Source organism: Monopterus albus, unplaced genomic scaffold, assembly GCF_001952655.1.
Source record: "Monopterus albus unplaced genomic scaffold, M_albus_1.0 scaffold45.1, whole genome shotgun sequence".
NCBI lineage: Eukaryota > Metazoa > Chordata > Actinopteri > Synbranchiformes > Synbranchidae > Monopterus > Monopterus albus.
In genome coordinates this window covers 438,188-463,261 of record NW_018127925.1, presented here as the reverse complement: position 1 = coordinate 463,261, position 25,074 = coordinate 438,188, and the positions used below count along the sequence as shown (strand labels likewise).

Here is a 25,074-nt window from a genome sequence, read left to right as displayed (position 1 = left end):
AGACAATAAAACAACCAGCATGACAGAGACATTTTAGTATTCAGATGTTGTTTACTGTGTGACTCGCTCTAAGGCGGACATGCTTAGCGTGTTACCATTAACCCAGTGGCAACCATTTTGCCAGAATGTGTGGCAATAAATTGACGACTTGATGAAAAACATTTAAATAGTCCTGGAAGAGAAAGCTTAGCTTCCCTACGTTGAAATGGACTGGCGATGGAGAAAATGTGTTTATTAGAAATAAGATGAATACCATCAGAAGAAAAAGTCAGATTTTTTTTCCCCCAAACAAAACATTAAGAAGCTTCAAATTTAAGTAGACTATTACCTGAATGAAATCTTAAAATACTAGAGGCTGTGTAATAACATACAGTATTAGACACATTGCAAGCATGGCAGGCTGTATGCATCACCATATTGTGGGGTTGGGGAGAGGGGGATTGTATTGTCACTATATACACTACCATGTAAAGCTCATCTATTATTAATGTGTGGTAATGTGTATTTTCTGAGTGGAGTGGAAGATGAAGCTACTCTTGCTGGGCTGCTTCATCTCAAGCATGCAGCTGTGTTCACTCTCTAAAACACATACACATACACAGGAGAAGCTGTGGAGGCTCAGCAGGAGTGCTGACAGCTCGACTGGTCTGACTAACGATTTTTCTCTCGCCTCTTACCCTATCCTCTCCCTCTCTCTGTCTCTGTCTAGGTGTGGCCTACACTGACAATGAAGCTCAGGCTAAGTCAGCTGTTAGCCACACTCAGTTTGAAGCTGATCCTGTTCAGCTGTTCACATGCACCTGTAAAACCCAGCAACTGGCAACCGACTACCACAGTGACTAGATGTGCCCCTGAACATCTGTTGACCCATCCATTCAACAGTTGACTAAAATGAAGTGAAAATTTCTGTCTAACAAAAAGACATATATTAATAGTTAGTATGTTACAGAAAAACAGGCTCTTGGTGCAACATCAAGAAAACACCCTTTAAGTTTTAACTTTCTGCTCCATAGATTTACAATGCAATTTGAGAGTTTGTGAATTTTTAACTTTTTAAAAGCATTTTCTTTTACTTTTTCACTAGATATTACATAATACTGTAGTGGTATTTTAGATATGTATGTAAGACAGGCCTGCACTTCTAACGCTAAATGTTGAGATGTAATAATATGTACCTGTCATGTTTTAATGTTAAAAAATGCACTGTAGTGCAACCGAATGTGACAATTTAATGACAAAGAACTGTGCTGAAAGAAACAAGACATTTAACTCCATTACAAAAATGTGTACTCACCACTAGGCAGATTACAAAATGTCAAAGAACCTAACTCATAGGCTACTATTTTAGAGAGATTCATTTTGCATAAATGTTTAACTCACCAGCCACTTAGAGTGGCAAGAAATTTACCAGTGAGCTAAAGTTTTAATTTTCTGTACTGATGGTGCCCTAACAGATTAAAAGGTCTTAACAGGAAACTAAAGCCAAGTTAGCAGCTCCATGAGCCTGTTTTAGGCACAGTAACTGGCTTTGAGCTAAATGCTAATGTCTACAAGACAGCACGCTAATATTACCAATACTAATTTAGCAAGTATAATGTTCACCACTGATTAGTACCAAACACAAAAATTCAGTATAGAACAATCAGTAGCGCATTTTAGCACTTCCGTTTACTTCGCCCTGAAGTCAGTGGGTTTTTGGTTAGACGCGTGAAATAAAGTCTGTGGTTATTAGCACAAGGCCAATATATTTTCATGTTTTGTTCTATGACATAAAATAAATACCCCACTTGTGATTTTTTAAAAGTGTTTCTGTGTTTTTAAAACTAGTGGCTAAATGAGACTACAGAGACTGTCTGGGATATTAAACATTATCATGCTGAATCACAGAGACTCATCTACTCACTAGCCCACTTTTACAGCCTCGTTATGTTTAAACCCATGCACTTGCAAACTATTCTATCTGACACAGCCATGGTCACTAGCTAGATCAGGTCACGCTAAGAGGAAAGGAATTAGTAGAAGAGGTAAATGCTTTAAATCAAATTACAAAGTGGAAGCAGCATGGGACTGTGGTGTAGTTTGTTTATAGCCTAACAATAGTTTTTTTACTTACGGAGATCATATTTGAGCTTCAAAAATAAAATAAAAAGTGGTGTTGACTTGTAAAGACAATCTTGCTTTACAAAAAATGTATGTGTCAAAAACTATTGTTTGTCACAGAGCTTATTTAATAATCCAAAAGCCTATAGAGGAATCCCACTGGCTTTTTGTTGACAGAACCAGGGTGATGATAACTTCTGGGTTGGCCTATAAAAAAAGTAATCCCTATAGCATTTTATTGGATGAAAACATTTGGTTGTAGTGGAGGCACTAGAGGAAGAGTTAACCGATCACCAAAGTTATTACAGTTTATCCTGAGGGGGGATGAATGTTTCTACTAAATATCATGGTGGTCCATACAATAGTTGATGAGAGCTTGAGAGAGGTTGGAATAAAGTACTGGATCAACCAACCAACACTGCCATTGCCAGGGCCATTCTGATAACATGGTTAAAAACAGGCAGCAAAAACAATTATGAACGGGCATTATTGGCAGCTGAATTGAAATTCTGATCTTGGGATTGGTTGGTCTGAGGTCATTTGATTAAACTAAAGATTACATTAACTACAGCTGATATGATTAGGGTATTAATGCTGCAAGGATCTCATTAAACTTGCTCATTTAATTACTCTGACAAGGATGGAAGATAATCTGTTACCTTAAAGAAATCATATAGTTTTCATTGCCAACAGGGTGACCTGTTACACAAATGTAACTGGGTGACAAAGCCCGAGGTAATACCAAAGAGAAATGCACATAAAAGAAAAGGCTATTGGTGGTAAAAATACTGTAAGATTCACTGCAGTACTCAGAACCTTTGCATTCATGTTTCATACATTGCTGAACTGTAGTGTGCCAGCATGATCAGTTGTTCTACAGAAGAATCATAGAGTCTGTTCTCTGCTCTTCCATCACTGTCTGGTTTGGCTCAGCAACCAAACAGGTCAGGAACAGACTCCAGCGGACAGTCAGGACTGCAGAAAGAATAATCGGTGCCACCCTGCCCTCCATGGAGGACCTGTACACCTAATGAGTCAAAAGTAGAACAGAGAAGATTTCTGCAGACCCCTCACATCCTGGACACAATCTGTTTGAACTCCTCCCCTCTGGACAGCGCTACAGGTCACTGTACACTGAAACAGCACTTAACCAACAGAACGACAACCCTCAGTGCAATACCTGAAATTATACCTTTGTTTGTTTGTTTTTTCCTTATGCACATTCCTTTTATTTTTCTGTCAGTCTTATCTTGTCTACTCGTTGCTTTATGGAAGAACACAGTACATACACAATGAGAGCCACTGTGCCAGAGTCAAATTCCTCGTGTATCCAACAGACCTAGCCAATAAACCTGATTCCGATTCTGCTCCAGTGCCTCTTTATCTGAAATGGCCTCAAGAGGATAATTCTGACATGTTATTCATGTATTTTTTATACTTTGGGTCAAGTTTTAAAGTTCTTAATGAAGAGATAAATGTTTTGCCAATTTCTCACCATGTATTGACTATACACTGGTCTTATATATATAAAAACAACATAGCCCTTGTTAAATGAACCTTTAAATAAGTTAGTTTTGGTTCTTGTTTTGTGCTGGGATCTTGGGAAAATGAGTTTTTATCATGCCCATGATTTGTTTCTCCTGTTACAGGGTAAAATAATTATTGTGGGTCCCCGTGTGCTCGCTGTTTTAAAACAAATTCAGATTGGTTGGAGGGCCACATAGGATCACTTCATTAGGACAGCTTGCTGCACCATAGGCCAACTGGCATCCAGTCAGCACAAACACAATCTCTCACACAGACTCTCTTCCCCTGTATGTTTCTGTCTCTCTCATACGTACTTTTCAGGCTGCCAACACTCTGTAGCCACTGGTTGCAGGATTAATTTGCCTCAGTGCAAATAAGGGAGGAAAAAACTGAAGAAGAGAAAATGAGAGTTACACAAAAACAAGATGAATAGAGACGTTAGAGGAAGCCAGAATTGGAAGCAGTGTGAGAGAGAATAAAGTCATGAGGAAGGAGCTGGACAGGTAAGTGCAAAATAAGAGAGTGGAAAAGGAAGAAATGCAGAAAGGCCATAGTGTTTCCAGTGTGTCCCCTTGGGGAGGCCTGAGGCTGACATTAGAGTGCCTCATGTGGAGTAACCCGGCCTCTCTTTCTTTTTTATCTCTGTGGCCTTATTTATACACCTCTTTCCCCCCTTAGTCTATTCTAACTATATCTTAAGGGAAACCTTCTTTCGTTTTTACTCCCTTGCCTTCCTTCTCTGCCAGTCTTCATTATACACCTGCAGTTTCTGTTTTCATTTTTCACCAGAGAAAACTGTCATCAAATGCTCCTTGGTGGCTTTACCTTGCCACATTAGCCCTAGCGCCACATAGCCCTTAATCTAAAAGGTGACCACTGGCACTGTAGTAGGGCTGCTTCCCAGTGCTGCAGCTTAACACACTCGTTTAATCTCCATCCGCTAACCACTCCACTCTCAATCACTCATACTTGAACTATTACCGCCGAAAGTGGTCACTCGACTGTCTGTGGCTGGCTGCTTGTAGAGTTGACTCATTGCACAATTGTGTTTCCTACTGTTAAAAGACAAAAACAGCAGCAAAAGAGAGTTACAATGGGGTCCTTAGCGCTGAATTGCAGCTTGCTGTAATACTGACATTGTAATTATAGTTTTGAACAGCAATCCACTGTGATTTTTATATGATAATTTATCATTAGTGTGAAACAGGAGGAACAGTCAATTGAATAAAAAGGCAGCGGTTAAACAATGCAATAATACAGAGGAAATTGAAAAGGTACAGATGGTGGGTGAAGGGTGATGGGTGCCCTAATATGCTTTCCTTTAACTTTAGTAACCTGGTTTCCAGCCAGCCTTACTGTATGTGTTTTTTATTTGGCGAATAAAGTGCATTTTCTTATCAACTGTTACCCTAAATGGAACCAGAGTATTCTGTGGTGCATGACGGTATTTTCAAACTTCACAAACTACAGCAAAGCCAGCAGAGCATCACAAGTCCAGAACTGGAAATGTAATGAAAATCTGAAAATGTCTTTGACAGAGCTGGCAACGTTTTGAAAATATTTATTTATCTTTGCTAAAATGAGGATATCATACAATACTGTAGCATGGGATGATGTAGATGTAAAATATAAAAGAAATGTCAGACTAATTGATGTTAATTTTCTCTTCAGTATGTTTGTGATGGCTTTTCTTTAAAAATACTTTCATTTTGTCAGCCAAAAAAGATAGTGAGCAGCTTCCTAATAGCAGAAACCATGCAGATTAGAACATCCGGTTAGATGTTTTCATCTTCCTTGACCATTGACCATCAAATTTGTTTTGCACCAGTCACATGATAGAACGTCATCAACACCCCACAAGCTCACTGTGAATACTCTGGACTATACGCTGCTTATTCTCACATGGGCTCACTCCAGCTCACTCAGACAGTATACTGACTAGGACATTTGGGTTCTCACATACAACTCCTCTAAGCAATGTCTAGATAATTTCAGGGTTCCAGTGCACGTCTGAAAAGGGCTACAGAGAAATGACAGAGGCAGACAGAAATGGGTGCAGAGACACTGAGAGAGAGAATGAAATATGATTAGTTTACTTTGCTGCTGTATGGTCGAAATCTGAGGAGGAATGTATAAATAAATTAGGGATCATGTTACTGTGAAGTATACTGCTGGATTTTCTGCACACCAAAGACATTATGGTTGAACTGAATTACATCCACTATAACTTGGCCCAAGGTCAGCTAAAGTGCAACCCCCCTGGAGCTGCTGGGATTCAGAGAGCACAAAAATAATGCAAAACCGCTCTATCAGATGCATTGCTCGTGTCCCTGTCCATTGAAATGTTATTCCCCAAACTCTACTAGGCAAAAAAACAAACAAACAAACAAGATATGAAACTTTTCTTCACAAAACAAAACTATAGTAACAACCGTTATTAAGCTGAAATAAATAAAAAAAAGAAGATTTTTATAGAAAATGAACTGAGCTATTTAGCAGGTTAAATGAAATAAAACACCTGCTGAAGGTCCCAGTTGAAAAGCTGCACAAAATAAGACATGCATTACCAGCCAATAAGTTACTGAAGGGCATGACGCAACAATGCATTACGTATTGTTGAAAAACAAAATGAATTAACATGTTTTACAATCATATTTAATCCTCTGACACACTCCTGTCAAAAGACTGAAATACCTAAGCAAAAATATCCCCTCATAAATGGCCCCAAACTCTGGTCAGAGCAAGTCGGTCACAAAACAAAATAAATACTGTAAAAACAAATAGTATATACATGATTACTGCTCATCCAATAACAAAAAAGAAACTTTTCATACTTGTATGATCCTTTGTCTTCATAAAGGATGGACACAAAGGATGACAGTTCTCACTATAAGCTCTCACTAATGTTCACTACAGGAGGATCTCTGCTCTGCCTGTGTCTCAGACGTAGGCTGTGGGTAGATTTTAAAGTAATTCAAACTTCTCTTCCTGGATTCTCAGCTAAGCCTCCAGGGGCCACAAACAGAGCACAGTGGGTGGTGGTCTGACATCGACCGGGAAGCAGTCTCACAGTCACTTACCACTCTTTGATTTACCTTGAGGAAAATTTAAAATGTAAAATACAGAGTGAAGCTGAAGAGCTATGCAGAATGGATGATGTCATATCACACCACTCATATACAGTATGAGCCAACTCAAGAGAACTTTCAAGAAATTAAGCTTTCCTGTGCAACTTTTTTTATTACTTGGTTAAAAAAAAAATTTAATTTTCAAAAGAACCTAGTTCCAAATATAGCAGCTCTTTAATGCAGGCTTTATATACTCAAGTTTCTACAGCTCCCCAGTGAACATTAGAGCTGCTTGTTATGAAAGACTGCAGCTGACAATCTGTGTATGCACTTATCTACTCCACTGTACATACAAGAATATCAAGTACACACAATAGGCTGTACTTTTCACATTATTATAGAATAAAACTACATGCCATTTAAACACTGCAATTAAGCCACCTAAATCTCTTTTCCCCTTTCTCTCTTCTTCTCACTCACATCTTGGAGTTTTAAATACAGTAAGTGAATGTTTGATTCCTGGCTTATATCATGTAAACACTTAAAGTATGTTTTGTTTCAGGATAACTATGTTTGTGACTGCAGGACCACATTTTATGAATATTGGGTATAAAGTGATGAAAATGTTTGCAGTGTGAATGTTTACAGAACATGTGGTATTTCCTCAAATATTTTCTAAGGGCCCACAGGAAAATTATTGTTCTGGGAAGGGGAGCCGAAACATATTTTATTTAATAAAAAAGGAAGGTCCTCCCAAGTATTGTTAATACTTTTGAAAGAAGGACTCAAAAGAACTCAATAAAATCCTACTAAATTAATGATTATTTTGGCAACTGAATGAGTGAAACGGGTATCGGCGGAAGCTTTATGGGCACTAAGTGACTGATCACCATAATATACTCTGTTACGTTAAGAGAAAATAATGTCATTTAATAAAGCTGTAATTGTTGGGATTCGGCTCAGAGTTTGTGCCTGTTTCATGAGTCTGTGCCCTTAAGCCATGTTGAAAACCCTATGGTAGGAGGTACTCATTGGGTTGATCCATGCCCACTACACTTGTATGTATGTTTTTCTGTCGAATACCTACTGCTCAAATGAAAATGCAGTAGGCGCTGCAGCTACTCCACCACCTAGTAAGCGCAATTTCAGACATACTGCTACACCGTCATCTCGCCCCCGAATGACCCGGGTGTTTACATGTGACAAGACCAATCACATGCATAGCATAGTTGACACTGCTCATTTATGAATGTTAGAGAGGGTAAAAGTTATGGCGACAGAGGCTTGAGGTCTCTGTTGCCATATAATATAACTGTTACATTACATGAACCACAACATTGTACATCTCATCATGTATAGGTTACTGAATGTCATAACACATGCACAGTGGCTACAGCTATGCCTGCTAAGTAGAGCTAGTTAGTTAGCTGGCACATTAGCAGGTCATCACATCGCCGAAAACATCAGAAGAAATTTTTAGTTTTGTATTACTTGGACAGATTGACCAGATATTCAAAAACTAGATGTTATAGTTCAGTGCACAGAGCAGTCGTCTCCCAACCGGAGAGTCGGAGGTTCGACTCTCGGTGCCTTGGGCAAGACAATGAACCCTCAAGTTGCCCCCGATAGTTAGAACCATCGGTGTGAGTTGGCGCCGCAGAGGCCTGCCTCAGTTCTGTACCAGAAACAAATTCCTTGTGTGTGTAACATGCTTGAAATAAAGGTGATTATTATTATATTCTCACCTGAAAAAATATTAAAACTTAAAAAATGAAGTGGCATAAAAACAGTGCTAGGACAACAATTATAACAGCTTTTAGCCTGCCTTGCCACCACTGTGGAATGATGGGATAGTGTCATGTCCAATGCTTCTGTACTATGAAGTTACGTAGGTCATCTGGGTACTACTCACATACATATTTTTCATACTAAGAATTCAGACATACTACTTGTATGGCATACACACTTTAGGCTTCTATTTAGGAGGCAAGTAGGCAATTTTGGATGCACTCCTTGTCTAACCTGTAGCTCTGAGTTTTGGAAATGCATCTGAGAGTATTTAAATTAAACATCCTCTATCTTACACCTGTCTAAGTACACTGGCGCTCTCAGTAGAGCAGTTATTCTCTCTAAAATGTGTGACTTTTTAAAGTAACAAAGCTCTATAGGTCTAAAGAGATGCTTCAAATAGGCCCAAAGAGCTGTGCAGTATGTCTATGTATATAAAGGCTCCATCATCACTCTGCTCTTCATTCATTAGCCGTACAATGCACTTTCTTTTTTAAGTGGGTGACATTAACCATTGCTCTAATTTGAAAAGGGCTTTAGGCTTAAAAGGTTGCCTGTGCAGAATACAATATCAGTTAGGACAAATTAAATTAAAGTGTTGTCTTTTTTGTGGGCAATGAATAGAAATCTAATGAAAAACGCACAGTGGCCACCGTCCTCAGGCCAGTTTTGTCTCCAAAGCAGACATCATGTAGTAAACACAAGACTGTGTGATAAATGGCAATCTCATCCAGCTCATGTAGCAGCTTCAAAGTCGTCTCACAAGCGTTTATATCTGAATGCCAGCGCCCACATTTTGCAGATAAATCCCCATTATGTGTCCTTATCACAACTCTGAATGTGAGCCTTAGTGAATGCATCTGGCAAAAGAGGGGAACTACATGTCGTGCTAGAAGCCAAAAGTCAGTCAGGTAGACAGCATCTGCCAGACACATCCTGCTGATATCTGAGAAATTCATTTTACGACATTTGCTACATTTCACTACTGCAAATAATCTGTCAGCTGATGATCTTTAAAATATTCTGATTTGTATGTCATCTGTTGCAGGGTTGGCAGTATTTTTGGGAGTGATAACCACTGACAAACAGTTCTAATCAGTGTCTTTAAATAGGAAAATACAGAGGGTTGAGGCAGAAAAAGGACAAACAGGCTGAGCTGACAAGGATGACAAATAAAAGGTGAGAAGAAAGGGACAGTAAAAAAGCGAACCAGTTAGATGAAAGACCGAATTCGCTTGTTAAATTGTGCAGTAATGAAGCCTGGGGGAAGTGAACTGTTGAGAAATAAACCACAGGATATATGATGTGTCACAGTGTCCATGGCTCAGTGCAGCAGCATGTATGTGTATTTGTAAATGGAAGTTTTTTTTTTTTATTAGTGAAGGTTGATTGGGTCATATTGCAAGTTTAGATCATCCAGCCCCCTCATTATCACTGCACAGACACAGACACACAAACACACTACAGAAGAATGAATGAGCACTGATCACAGTGGAAGAAGCTGGTAACGGAGCGGGAAGGAGGGAGAAAGTGAGGGAACAGAGGGGGAGTCAAGCAGATACAGGGGTGAGAGGGAGGCTAAATTACCGTTGTACACAGAGGGAGGACAGGGAAGTTCAAAATAATGCAATGAAGAAACTGGTGAATGAAGCATATTAAAATGAAGTTTCAGTTTCTTCAGAATGAATTCTGATCAATAAGAAACTGCACAAATGCAAAAATGAGGAGGCAATGGACAGAGAAGAGAGCAGAGGAATGGAGGGCAGATAACTTGAGGGGGCAATGATCAAATGAGGGAAACAGAGTGAGAGAGTGACCAATGTAAAGGAGGGGAAAGAGATGGCAAGAGATGACCAAATGAAGGAAGTGTTTGAGGATCAAATACAGGGGCTGGTTCGATGGAGGAAAGAGGGGTGATTGTAAGGGCAATGGGAGACAGTTTGGAGAGAGCAGAGCAGATTTAATATCTCAAGGTCAAACCATTGTTTATTATAACTGAGGACTAAGGGTCCTCTACACTTTGCAGTGATGGGCTGTCCTAGACAGAAGCTGACATTTGTGAGTCATGTGCTGAAATCTCTGGTTGCCAGTTAAATCAAATCATAGATCTTACTGGGAGGTGTGTCCACCATTGGTCAATTTAGAGCCTGTCAAAATTTGGACAGTGTTTACAGACAGGGCCAAATTCTCAAAATGTGACTGCTGCTACGGTGCATTGCTATAAACCATCCAACTGGAAAACTGGCTGGTATTCGGCCTGTCAGTTATTTGACTGGGCCACTATTTTGAACTGGCCTGAAACATCTCAACAAGTATAAGATGGATTGCCATGGAAGCTGGTACACACATTGGTCATGGACCCCTGACTTTTCCTCTGGCCCCTCCGGCAGGTCAAAGCTTTCACTTATCCAGTGAAAAATGTCAACATTTACTGAATGAAGTGGCACATAATGTTGTGCTGATATTGACCCAGACAATGTATCAGAGGGATTTGCTGAGCCCCTGACTTTTCATCATCTGGTCAGATTTTCAATTTGTCCATTTTGGTTAAGTATTAAATATTAGCAAATCTAATGATATTCCCATCAGCCTAGTACAAACATGCTAACATGCTAACAAATATGGGGAGCATGATAATGAACATTTTAGCATGCCGATGAAAGCTTTTAGCTCATTTTCTCTTCAACAGCTTGGTGGGCTGAACCAAGGGAATAAAGTTACCCCTAACAGCTATTCTTTTTATCTTTGTGCCCAAAGTTCACTACCTATATTCTAAATGTACTCCACCAACACAGAAAACAATCAGTGGTCGATGGGGAGTGGCGCTAGTAAAACAAAGCAGTAAATCACAGAAATAAAATGGTATTTTCTGATAGTTTCACAACAGTTAGGTTCTAACTGCATAAGTCTGCGGGAAGGATTTTATGTAACATCAAACTAATATGGGAATACTGCTTTTAGGTAGTGCTCTGACCTCACAGGCATTACAGGTATTGTGGACGCCAGGTAAAACCAGTCAGGCCGCCGCACAGCCTGCACATTGCATATCATCAGTTACATGTGTTGTCACGAGGTGGCTCAAATTAGAGAGTGGAAATGGTATGATCCACTTGAGGGGTGTGATGTGGTATTAGATACCTCTTTGTGAAATCAACGTTGACTCCATTCAAAGTACACTGATCAAAGTAAAAGGGACCAGTCACATACTTTCTCTGAGAACAGCAGGTATCCTAAAGAACTTTATTGTGCAAGTGAATCTTAAAACTGTGATTCTGGTGCTGCAGGAGAAGAAGTGGACAGAAAAAAGTCAAGGGGGTGAGGTGTCCAACTTTTATTGTTTTTAGTTTTAAATCAAATGTATTTTGTTTTATGATTAGAATTGATATAACACAGTTGATTATAATTACTGACTGCTCCACCAAACTTGATTTTTTGTTGCTTCTGAGGGGCTCAGGTCTGTTTTGGTGGAGCTATACCCCCTCACTCCCCGGTAAGTTGAACACTACTGTCTGCTGAACACCACTCATCTGCTGTCCAGGCAGTTTGTGTGAAGTGCTGGTATGCAAAAAAAAAAGTCTGTGTACGCCAAAGAGTAAAATGGAGAGGTGCCGGTACCAGTGCGTACCAGCCCACTTCAAACGCTGCCTAATGGAGTTATGTGGAAATGGAGCTGCTGTAGTGGCGGTTCACACTCTCTGAGTGCTGTGTAGTTTGTGTTTACACCGTAGTGCTATGGTTGACCAGGTATTCATGGCATAATATGACAGGTATCAAAACAGATATTGTATAGTCACAGTGACACAGAATGTGACCAAGATTATATTAGACCCATCTCACACAGTGTGACATGCAGTGAACCTGCAAGATTGCTGTTGTCCCACTGTGCAGAAGCCTTAAAGTGAAAGAAATAAGGTGAAGGGATGAAAAATAAAGGGAGTGAAGGACTGAAAGAAAGTAGCAGAGTGCAGAGCTGGAGATGCTGTTTGTGTGAGCACTCAAAAAAATTGGACCACCCCCCGAAGAACCTGGAATGATGGTAAAATATAAAACAAGTTGGAGAGTGTGAAGGAGAAAGGGGAAACTGAGAAAGGGAGAGGCAATTAAACAAAGTGAAGGAGACATGATATAATATATTGACAGACAGAGGAAGACACTGAGTGAAAGTGGGAAAGAGAAACACAGTGAGTGAAAGACAGGTGCTGGTGGTGCGTGGGAGGTGGAGAGAAAGTGATGGAGAGGTCAATGTTAACTGCTGTGGTCTGCCTTTCTCCCTGAGACCTATCACAACCTATCAACTCACTCTGGTGGAACGTGCCTATGCATGCGCACACACACACACACACACACACACACACAACACAGTGTATCCCCGGTGATGTGGACTAAATAGAGAGAAATAGTGGTGCTGTAAGTGGTTGGAAGATGGAGAAAGGAGAAATTGTTTCAGATGAGAGGAGCTAGTGCAAGATCATACTCGTGTGTGTAATTTTGCACATGGGTGCTTCTGTGCACGTCAGATGGAAGATGGAATCCATTTAACCGATGAGATAATGTGAGGCATACTTTGTGTACAGTCTCTAACATGCCTGTGATTTGGTCAAGGTCGTGGACTGGCTGCCACCAAACCAACCATCCAGACACAGACTGTATTCATGCATGTTTCTGCCCTGTACAGGTATTTCTGGTGGATGCAGTAAACAGTTCTAATTTGGGGTACTCAATTCCCATAACGTTGGGGGAAAGAATGATGCCGCAGATACTGAGAATTCCTCACTAAGTTTTAAGCATGGGTCAAGCTCCAAAAATCTGCCATCCTGTTTCCCATAATGCACTTCTCTAGCTCTAGTTTTTGTTCAATATCTTTAAAATGCCAGGACTTTATCACTCTGTTCTGACAAACTGTAGTCCCCAAGCCAAGATAGCCATGCTGAAATTTTTTAGCTCACAGCACCTTTAGAAGCTGACTTGCACATCCCGTGACTAGCATCTGATTTTTGAGGCACACAATTGGGGGAATTCCCGATAGCATTTTTTTTCCAGATTCATTCAAACAGAGACACTTCTTTAAAAGGCTTTTACAGGAAAGAAGGGACGTAGGCAAGAACAAGAAGATAAGGGGAGAGAAAGGGCAGAGAAGAGAAAAGCAGCTGTCAATCATCAGCCCTGTGGACTAGTTGATCTGGAGACAGGGCCACCTGTGCACACATACACACAGTACAGTGTCAGTGTGTTTACACTGCAGGGTAATTTACCCAAGACTTAGTTGCATAGTTGCCTTCGAATAAAGATTAGCAGTAGCGCCATTAAGTGCTTTAGATCCCACACAGATCTAAAGCACTTAATGGTGCTTCGTTTCTGTCCTGCACATACTCTGCTGTTAGTTGTACTTGTCATAACTTCAAGTCAAAAGGTGCTTGAGGTATAGCTTCTTTTGGAATAAGAGTAACTTCTGCTTCCGTCTTTCACGCTGACTCACAGGCAGTCATCTTGATTGACACTGAACCCCAGAGAGACCCTAGACAGACAGAAATGTGTGATATCATTTATGTGCAGTAAAGTCTCTCTGTAGTGTTCTCCAAGTCTTTTTATCTGCCGCCTCCCTCCCTCCTCTCGCCTGTCTACCCTCCATTTACTGTATTTCTCTCCAGTTTCTTTATTCTTTACTCTTCTTTCCTGTTCCTTTATTGGAAGTGAATTAAAACGACTGTTCTCTATTTCCCACAATTCATCCCATTCACATGAATGGTCCCTTTAAATCATTATTAAAATAAAACTAATTATGATTTTATTTTACATTAATCCCACTCTAATGCTTTATACCCCCGCAGTCACAACACAGATATATTAATGGATATATTAATATATTTATTAATGGCCTTCTCTAGATTTATAAACATGCAGTGCCTCTAGAACTCAGAAATTACACATTGTTATTTTACATTTTATGTCCCTCCAATGGTCTTCAGTCTGTAGAATCATACACTATCCATGCTGCTGCCTCAGAAATGGCAGAGTAAATTAAAACAAACTGATCGCCTAATCCTACTGCTTTGCACAGTGGCTCTGTTTAAGCACAAAGGGAAAGCAGAGTGACAAATGAAGCACCTGATAAATAATAGAAGGAGGCAATAAAGAGATGTGATTGCAGGTATCAGCGAAACAGGGGGTGACACTATCAGCGGGCTTGTACATTGTTTGGAGTGGCAATTGTTTATCAGAGCTGTATGATGCTCATTTGATGATAGATGTATACAGCATGAGGTGGACTCTTCATGTGAGCATGAATGTGAACTTATCTGTGCTGATAGGTAGGGTAAATGTTTATAGATGTGGTATCTGAGCGGTCTGTTGTGTTTAGATAGATTCATCCTCTCCTGGTCTTTAATCCTTTGAACAGGTAGGGTTTGTATCATGGCAGCAGTCAAAGGCAGTGCTGCTAATGTCTGTAGGGGAGATCTGGGTCAAAAGTACAGGGGGGACAGTTGTACCACAGATCCATATTATGTTACCACAGAGGTTATGGTTATGAAACTTAGGTCAAATCCTCAATCCATTTACATCAACAATCCAGGTCTGGAGATATTTATCATTTTGTGATTTTAAGTGCATAAAGTAAAAAAAAAAAAAAAAAAAAAAAAAAAAAAAAAAAAAAAAATGGAGACAACACTCTTTTCCAGTTTTATATCTTTGAGTGCATGTTTACAAATTGAAACATAAAACATCTTGTAGACCCATTTGTTGGTTAAATGTCCATGCTAATCTTACCTGCCACTCGTAGTTGTATTTTGTGATAGCAAAGTTTAAGTTGCAGACTTAGACTTTCACCCCACAGGGCTCTTCTGAGGGGAACAACACCTGCTGCAGGATGTTAAGGTGGCTTGATTTGTGTTGTGCCCACACATTATGTCCAGAGTGAGGCTGAGGAAAGCTAATAGAGATATGAAAGGCCCACAGACCTTTCCTTAGAACAGCTGAGGAGGTTAAAGGGAGGGGTGTAGTGGAGGCAGCAGCGGCAAAATAGGCTTTGCCTGTGGGCTTGGCTTGTAACGCATAGGCTGCTGCATTACTGGGTAAAATAATGCTGTTGCTAGACCAGATAATGTCAGCTAGCTGCATACTTGAATTTTGAAAACATGGAATATTTTACTTCAATATTAAAAATGCACCTGGGCTGTTTGTCACTTCTATAGTCCAGACTAAACAGTTTGTGTGGATATTGGTAGGTGGTGTGTGTAAGTGTCCTCAAATTAAATGTGATCAGGGAAGATAAATTCATTCTCACACAATCAGTGTAAAAGTAAAAAATGGTATTTTCGTCCCAGTTCTCTCCTACTTTGACAAAATTCAGTATTCGAGTTATTATATTGGTGCAGTGGTTAGCGCTGTCACCTCACAGCAAGAAGGTTCCGAGTTCGAGCCCAGGCCAACCCGTTGCCTTTCTGTGTAGAGTTTGCATGTTCTCCTCATGTTTGTGTGGGTTGTCTCCGGGTGCTCCGGCTTCCTCCCACAGTCCAAAGACATGCAGCTTCGGTTGATTAGCGACTCTATATTGCCTGTAGGAGTGAGTGTGTGTGTGTGTGTGTGTGTGGGGGGGGGGGTTGTCTGTCTCTAAGTTTCCCTGTGATAGACTGGCAACCTGTCCAGGGTGTACCCCTCCTCTCACCTTCTGTCAGCTGGGATTAGCTCCTGCTATTAAACATATAAATGACTGTTTCAGTGAAGTTCTGTCTTTCATACAAGTATGCTTAAATATTGTTGGAGGCTTTAAATTTGGTTCAACAATCCTCAACACTGCAATCATATACCACAGCGCCATCTGTGATCCTCCTTTAACTGTTGAGTTTATCTACAGTATATGTGTGAGGCAGCTTCTATATTTACAACAGTGCGTATGTACATGTGCGCACTTGAAGGTTCAAGCGTTAGTGTTTTTAAGTGCACTGGCCACGTACAGTGTGTGTGATGTAAGATCAGAAGATCAAATGTCACACAGTGTCCAGATCACCTTAGTGTATTTGCTTACACACACATGCAGATACTTCCTCTGACACTGTGAGGCTGTGTGTAGGGCAGAAATGAATGCTGTCAGAACAGAGCACTTAGAGGTCATCGCAGCTGCATTCAACTATATGAAAAGTTCTTTGATAGACATTTTTGCACTTCCCGAATCTACTTGTTCATTTGATTAGATTAGATTCAGTTAATTAGATTCATTAATGTTTTTTTGCATTTGGCAGAGACCTTGGTCACACCTTGCTTATGCACGAGTTTGACAAATGGACTCCACATTAGCTCATTTCCCTGAGATTCCCACATCATTTTAGTTTCTTTCATGCTCTACAGTAGGAATATGCAATTTGACTGTCATTCCTCTTATGTATAGTATATTACATTATGCTTGTGTGTATTTACATCTTACTAAAATTTTAATTCTCTCATCAAGGGTATTACAATTTCTAATCAGTTCTAGTCTAGATAAACACCACAGTGGGTGTAATGAGGGATTTTTGAATGTTGACATTCATTTCTCAAGAGGAAAGTAGCTTCAACGATTTGTTGATTAAATGGGCTCCATGATAAGCAAGGCGGTGGTAGCCATGGTAACAGCTTCTCTTCATGCATTGTATCCCGCATTTGTCATTTAGCAAAGGTCTTGGTCACTGTCTTATGACAACTGTAGGTAACACTAACACCTTACTCAACCACACAAGTTGACCACACTATTTGCTATAGCACCAGGAAATTTAACACTGCCAATTAGCCTTCTAGATGCTACTCCATAATATCACAGTGTGTCAGCAGCAGTAGCAGACCGTTTGGTGTTTTTGGTCTGATTGATGGTTGTTTTTGAGTGGCTGAGTTTACTCATGCTAATTACTATATTTCACTGTGACGTCAGGAAGCAAACAGTGTGTTAACGTTTACCTTAGTTAGTAGATGATGTAGCGTTAGTGTTATCTTACCATGACTTAAAATGTGAGATCCCTTAAATAAACTAATATTTCAAACTAAGCATTGTCACTATATAATCATGGACTGCCTAGAACTCTGTACTGTATGCACTAATGCTATCATGTCTCTAACTTCACTGGCCATATAATAAAATGCTTCTTTGATTCTGAACTTGAAGCCCTAAAACCCCTGCATTTGAGCCACCGGGTAAGGCAGTGCACATCATTGTCTTTGACACTCTTGCAGTCTTACGGCTGTGATTTTCCAATACCTCAGTGTGTTCATAGACAGCAAATTGACTTGGAACTCTGATGTTGATCATGTCTGCTCACCCCCATCAAAGACTATTTCTCTTACAGATGTTACAGTTTTATAGTATGGACAAAAAAAATCATGATGATGTTTTACCAAACTGTACTGGAAAGTATAATGTGCTATTGGATGGCCACCTGGTTGGGACAGCTAAGTTAAGCACAGATTGAGCCTGACAGCTATTGTACACACAGCTATGAAAAAACTTGGTTATAAAAATCACCACAGCCTTCAGACTATCTATGAACAGTGTGTCTTCTCACAGGCGAGGAAAATTATAAGCGACCATTCCCACATCTGCACAATGAATTTGAACTGTTACCCTCTGGCAAATGCTACAGGCTTCCTAGGAACTAATGAGTTCCTGTATCAGTTAGAGCACTGAATAACCTCAGTAGTACTAAGTGACCTGAATTAGGTGGAGTAGCTACTCCAATTCACTGTTAGGTAAACCTTTGTCTTTCCATTTTATGTAGCTTTATCTATGACTTTTGGTGTTTTTTTGTGAAATTCATATGATGCTATAATGTGATGCCCATGACAAATTTCACCAAGGGGACAATAAAGTATCTATCTATCTATCTTTTGCAAGCAAGACCCTTTATCAATCCCAGAATGCAACACATTGTTTACTATCTCACATCAGTGTGAAATAGGTCAACTGTCCTAAACGTCTCCTAAGATTCACAGCAGAAAATATTGTCATGATACAGCAAGTATTCCCCCACCTCCTCTTGTTTTGGGATATACATTGGCACAAGGCAAGAGCTGAATGTCAATGGGTAGAACAATAATATGAAAGTAATTATATTCAAGATACTGGGGAAAAAAGTAATTTTTACCTTGGTTACATCAGAACCACAGAAGGTCCTCAACAGTTTTACTTTCCTCTATGGATCTTGGTACATTAGCCTAGCACCTTTACTTCATTTTTAACATAATTACCTCTGACTAGTTATACTGATATGTTCATTCACTCAAGTAGCTCAACTGATGAGACAGTAAGCAGACAGAAAGTGTGTGTGTGTGTGTGTCTTAGTATCTGTGTGGCAGTGTGTTTAACTCATGTTGGTTGGATTGCAGAGCAGAGCAGAGCAGATGGGTTTTTAATGAGGAAACAGAATGATTCTGATAATGATGACCAGATAATTATACTCCATCTGAAGGAGGGAAGAAGATGCGCGGAGGGTGGAAGGGATGTGCTGGATTAAAAAGTGAGTGCAATGGATGAGGGAAAGATGAGTTTATGTACTCAGAGAGGGCTTAAGAAGAGCTGGATTCAGTGTATCAAGAGAACAGGAGGTGAAGAGAAGATGGAATGAGTTGAAAGCAGGGTGCTCGCAGGTCATTAAAAAGTCTCTAAATATCCTTTACTGTTGGTCTGCAAAGATCTTTCTCCAAGTTACATAATCATAAATACATTTCTAATTTTTGTGCTGAGCTATTCTATTAGGCACTGGCCTTTAAAAACATCTACACTGGTAATATTTTGGACTCTCTCAGAATCGTTACTCTGCTATTTATTAATGCTGCTGTCCACACAGTTCACATAGACACAGGGCGTCTTACATGCACCAGTCAGACATGCTTTACATAGCATGTTTCTTTCTAAAGTTAACACTAACGTAATCTGGGAAGAGTTAAGTCAGTGCAATGAGTACACAATTTTAACATTAAAAAACTGTTAAAATGCATTAGGGTTCATGGCTGTGGCTAGCACATAGCTGTCCAAGAACATGTAACTCCACAAAGACATTATGTGAAAGTGAAGCAGAGGTTAACTAGAAACTGAGATTCATTAATGTGGATTCACACTACCGGAGTCCCACAGAGGTAATTTCATCCCTAACATGGGGGCACCGTGTCTCAACTTGTTTTCCGTTTAATTTTTGTCAGCAAAACAGATATTAGAATTATTAGAATCCTAAATAGTTTTCAAATGCGATCACTCTGAGAAAAATGCAAAATGTTAGGACAATTTTTTCAGTAATTATAATGGTTTAAATGGCTTTAATGGCTGATCATTGTTTTTCTCACTTTTAAGTCCCCAGTCATTTGAATTCTCTTGATACAGTTGCTAACCAGATATTTTCTAATGATATTTGAGTCAAGATCGTCTATTAATTATTGACATTGATCACAGGAAGCAAATACACTGAGTTGGTCAAGACTTTACAGATTTACTTTACAGCAAATACATTTATTTAATGGTCCTCAATGTCACAAACTGTGTAAAGACACCAGGTACAGTAAAAAGAGCCAAGCGCAGGACAACAGGAGGACAGGATGGGGGATGCAGTAAAACTGTTTATTTAATATACGTTCTGAAAGACCTACAAATAGTCCAGGGACGCAAACCAGGAAGGGATAACAGGAGGAAAAGTCAGAGTTGAAGGTCGGAAACTGGTGGGAGTCAGGACTGGATAGTGAGGGAATGTAAGGCTGCTGTGCACTGTGGAGTGAGAGAGGAAGTCTAGGAAAATCTGGAGACTGGATGTGGAATGTCACTTCCTGGGACACTCTGGAAAACAGCAGGGCCAGGGCAGGGATTGTAATGGATGTGACTGAATGCTGGTCCCCACCATGTAAAACACTGAATTTTAAGGTGATGACTTGATTTATTGTTTTAGGGTAAGTCTCTAGGCAACAAAGTTAAGTCAGTGTAAACTCAGAGGGATCAAAGTGTATGTTTTGGCCGGTATGGTCAGCGTGCTTATCTTTGGGTATTTCCAGCCATGTTTATTTTCATAATTTAAACCTCATTTTCACATTATTCTCTGTTTCTTCTTTTACTTTTATGCTTGCAGCTAGAGTATCAGGGAGACTGTCAGTGAAAAGCAATCACACACACACACATACACACACACTTCACGGATGCCCTTCTTTCTGCTTTAACTCATACGCACACTTTCTCTTTTTCCCTCTTTGATTCGTATTCACGCACATGCACATACCAGGCTCACTGACAGGTGACTTCACCACAGTTTAACATAGCTGGGTAGAAAGAACAGATACTACATACAAAAAAAAGTATAATAGCAAAGACTTTAAAGATACACACACAAGTTCAAATAAGGTCACAAGGCAGTGTTGTTCAAAAATAATTTCAAGACCTAAAGGTGATCAATGGGATGCCTAGAAGAATAGCTTTTTGAAGAAATATAATTTTGCCTTAGCAAAATCTTGTAAAAACATCACAATTTTTTTACAAGTGAGACAACAAAAACTACACTGAATCCATAACTGATTAAAATTTGAAACCTCCTTGTGTTATTTTGTGAAGACTCAACAAGTACACCACCAGACTTTTCGAGATGACAATTATCAGTGTTACTAATGAGCACGGTGTCAAAAGTGAATGAATAAATGTCTAGCTTTGAGTTTATTGCATAATAATAAGGTTGAGTCATAACATGTCTTTTTATTGGACTATCAATCAGTGTATTAGCTATTTGGACTTTTTAAATATCCATGATTTGCTAGTATATTCACTCTTAAGTCATTTTTTTTAAAGGTTGTCGGGTACAGAGGAGCACTCTGTGTTCTAGCATCACATTAGGTTCATTATCTGAATCCCATAAATAGTGTTATAACCTTTATTACATTTAAAGTTGTTTCATCATTCTGTGTATACCCTTTGCTGGCTAGCTTTAGTCACTCTTGTACCCGTCTAAGTAACATAGTGCAAAATGAACACTGTAGTTTGGTCACAGAATCTAAATGGGCTGGATGGATTTCATACAAAACTCCGACCCTGGACAACTTATGTTAGAATTTGGCTAATAACCACAGCATTGTGTGAACATATTTATACATGTGCATCTTATACAACAGGTTGTTTCACAATGAAAACCTGATGCCAGGGCTCATGCAGTAAATAACACTTGATTTTCAAGATTCTAGTGTGCTGTATGAGTGGGCGATGCATAGTAGCTGCAGTAAACATGAGAAGTGTGTGAGAAGGGAGTATGTGCTCCCAATCAAAAGAGTAAGGAGGAACAAAATGAAACAGCTGAAGAGCGTAATTTAGCAATTCAATGGGCATAACATTTCGTAATTCCATTAATTGAGCTGTGGAGTTGAATTAAGTAATTACAGTCTACACATTTTAAATACAAGGTAACAAACTATTACTTTGAGATTACAAAGCATTCTTTACTCCCCTAAGGCTTACCAGACATAAACGATTGTACAGTTACAGGCAGTTTTACCGATTAAAAACAGAAATATATTATTTTAAAATGAATCCCCGGTGATAAAAAGCCACTCTGCATTACAGGGTACAGTTAACTATAATGCTAATAGCCTCACTGAAGCTAGCAGCACTTGCCTCAAGGGACTAAATCATAGCTGCAGCACCATCGTATCATACAACAGAGTATCCTCTTGTGTAGACTCTTTTTTGATAGCAAGCAACAAAACAAAGTGTTAAGCTAAAAAGCCTTTATAAATAGAATGGAAAAAATATAATTGACATTGTGCTGCCAGTGCGAGTAAGGGAAAGCAGAGGTGCCTCTCATGAAGATAATTGATACATTTGCAGTCATAATCAGCTTGTGTGTGTATGTGTCTGTTTGTGTGCTATCAGGCAAGCTACAGCACTGTCGTGTGCACACAACAACCGCCAACCTGAACAAGCATATAAAAAACAAACAAACCCTGCCATATTCCTGTCACTGCTCATTGAGACAAGCTGTCAGGATGTGTGTGAGGGGAAAAATGTCATCTCATCTCTTTATTACTGTCATTAATAGCTTATGGTTGTCTGTTTGTATTCGCCTATATGCAGAATGCCAAGGTGAGCGTCTGCAGAGTGATCAGTTGTGTCACATTGCCGTTTCATGTCTCAGTGATGAGACGTCTTACAGCCTCTAATGTGAATAATGATTTTCTGATAACCTGGAGCTTGTTAGCTCAGCTGGCTGGAAAACCAACTGCAAGGGTCTGCATCCTGTTTGATGTGTGTGAACATGCTTGGGGGGGTATATTCTTTACTAAAGCACAAAAATACAAACTGTCAGTTTCAATTTGGTAGTACTTTGATCCATATTGGATGAATTGTTTAAAAGAAAACTGACAGTTTTTGCTTTGGTGCTCACATTTTTGAGGTGCAAAAAGTATTTTCAGTCTAGACATCAGGAATTTATATTATGTCCTGACTTCTAGGTTTGCGCTTGCCATGAGTGTAACTAGGGTCTGGATATCTTATTTTTAGTAAGCTCTTCCTTTCAGGATAGCTAAAACAAAATGGAAACAAGAGGAAAGCCATTTAGGGTAGTCCTAAATTCTCTGCTGTACAAAACAACAGAATATAGAGAATGTGAAGGTACGTCACGTCGTGTTAAATGTTGGGATGGGCACCATTTTTGTAGGTATACACTGTATTTACCTGCCTAAATTCTTGTTTTTTTTTTTGTTTTGTTTTGTTTTTTCTTCTCACTTTAATGACTTTAATATGGTAATTCATGATGGATAGGGTTATACCCATGATTGATAATGAGCAGGGCGCTCCAGACATAGTGCATTTACCCAAAATTCAACGTGCTGTGACGTCAACTTCTCATTCTCTATACAGTAGTTTGTGTTACTATTATTGACTGCGATAAAGTATGATTGGACCATGTTTGAAGGCATTACATTTACATTTAGACACTGGAGTAGAATGATGGGAGGGTTGATAGCAGCAGATCCCGACATCAGGGAAGAGCAGATTTAGACTCGCTGGCTTTATATCACCAGTAACACTGAGATATCGGGATACCCCTTCAAACACCATGCACTAACCTTTGTCTTTCTCCTTTGTTCTCTCCCTCAGGTCTTTGGTTCCATTTCCCTGGGCCTGTCCAGTTTTTCAGACCTTGCAGTCGCCACCATTTATCTTCATGTTGAGCCTTAATAAAACACAGACCACCAGATAGAGGTAGGCAAGGATTCACACTGAGCCTTTTTGCCCGATAGGAATCTTAAACTGTGCTAACTGTGGGATGCAAAATAGACTCTGCTGGGGACTGTGACAGTGTTGTTTCTTTTTAATTACATCTGAAACATACAGTAATAAACAGTTATTGCCAATTATGTTTCCTAAAACTCTAATGATTCCCTTTGGGAAACCAGCTAGGATATTGTTTGATATAAATAAAATACACTCATAATATACTTTCCTTACACTAATTAGAAATATGTCTTAAATTTTAGAGGACAACTAAACCTCAGCATTTTAAAAAAATTCTGTCTGTGCAATTTAACCACACATGTACATTACATGGTATGTGTTTACATGGAATATGCATCTGTGAGTGTGAGACAGTGAGTGGGTAAAAATGTACGCCTGGGCTCATGCACCTACCTAATGTGCTATAATAATATGAGGTTGAGTGCACTTATTCATGTGTGAACGTAAATGTGTTCCTGTGTGTGTGAGTGCTGTCTCTCTGTGGCTGTGGGTGCATGTCTGATGAAAGAAGCACGGTGGTAAAATGTGCCCTGCCTCTGTTACAAGCATATTAGCAGGGCTGTTAGAGCACAGATGTCAGACAGGTCTGCAGGAGGCTGGCTAAGCAGAGAGAGAGAGAGAGAGAGCGTGGACGCAGCTATTCATAGGGGATGGATCGAGGATAAATAGGTGTAAATTAGATAGATAAGCTTCTTTTGTACAACACTCACAAACCATTAGTTGTCACACTTGGGCACCACTGTCTAATAACATCTAAAAATTTTAGAACTATGTTTCTTGGTAGGGGGTTCATACTGTGAGACCTCAGTACTGTCAGTAGTATCTGCAGTATTAAGATTTCCTTTGGTTTGGTCGATATAAAGATGTAAAGACACCAGTCACGGAAAACGTCAGTCATTCAGTTCGATCCATCAGACTCTTATTTGTCATTTGAAATGCACAAATGGCAAAGATCTCTGCTTATTTTTTAAAGGCTGAGACTTGGTCCCTGATCTACTCTGTACACAAAACAGTTATCAGCTGTTTGGGAGTAAAGTGCACCAGTTTGAAGTTAAAAATCCTTGACCAGGTCAGGCTGAAGTTGAACCTTCATAAAACAACTGCTGAGTTTATGAATGAATGGACATTGTTTCCTCAGTTCAGCTAGAAGACACGGAACACCTCAACAGCACATGCTCTGTTGCCTCTTAGGTTTTCAGTGCTTTAGACATTTTGCAGGAGCACAGAAAGTTGGAAAGAAGAAAGTCATTTTCTTTTTTTTACTGGGCTTTCCTTCTGTTGGCAGTGTCATCAATATGTGGCTACTGGCTGCAACCCAGTGGACGAAGACGAGTCAGGCAAGCAGTTAAAGCCATAACACTGCTCCAAACATTT

The 25,074-nt window shown here is 39.6% G+C and overlaps 1 protein-coding gene across 1 annotated transcript in view; it reads left to right on the top strand.

Moving 5' to 3' along the window:
- Positions 1-25,074, top strand: part of LOC109960222 (leucine-rich repeat and fibronectin type III domain-containing protein 1-like protein) — a 183,754-nt gene that overhangs the window by 59,043 nt on the left and 99,637 nt on the right. The window contains exon 2 of the mRNA XM_020600160.1: positions 23,563-23,667. The gene's annotated coding sequence lies outside the window, so the exon portion shown is untranslated. The remainder of the gene's footprint in view (positions 1-23,562; positions 23,668-25,074) is intronic.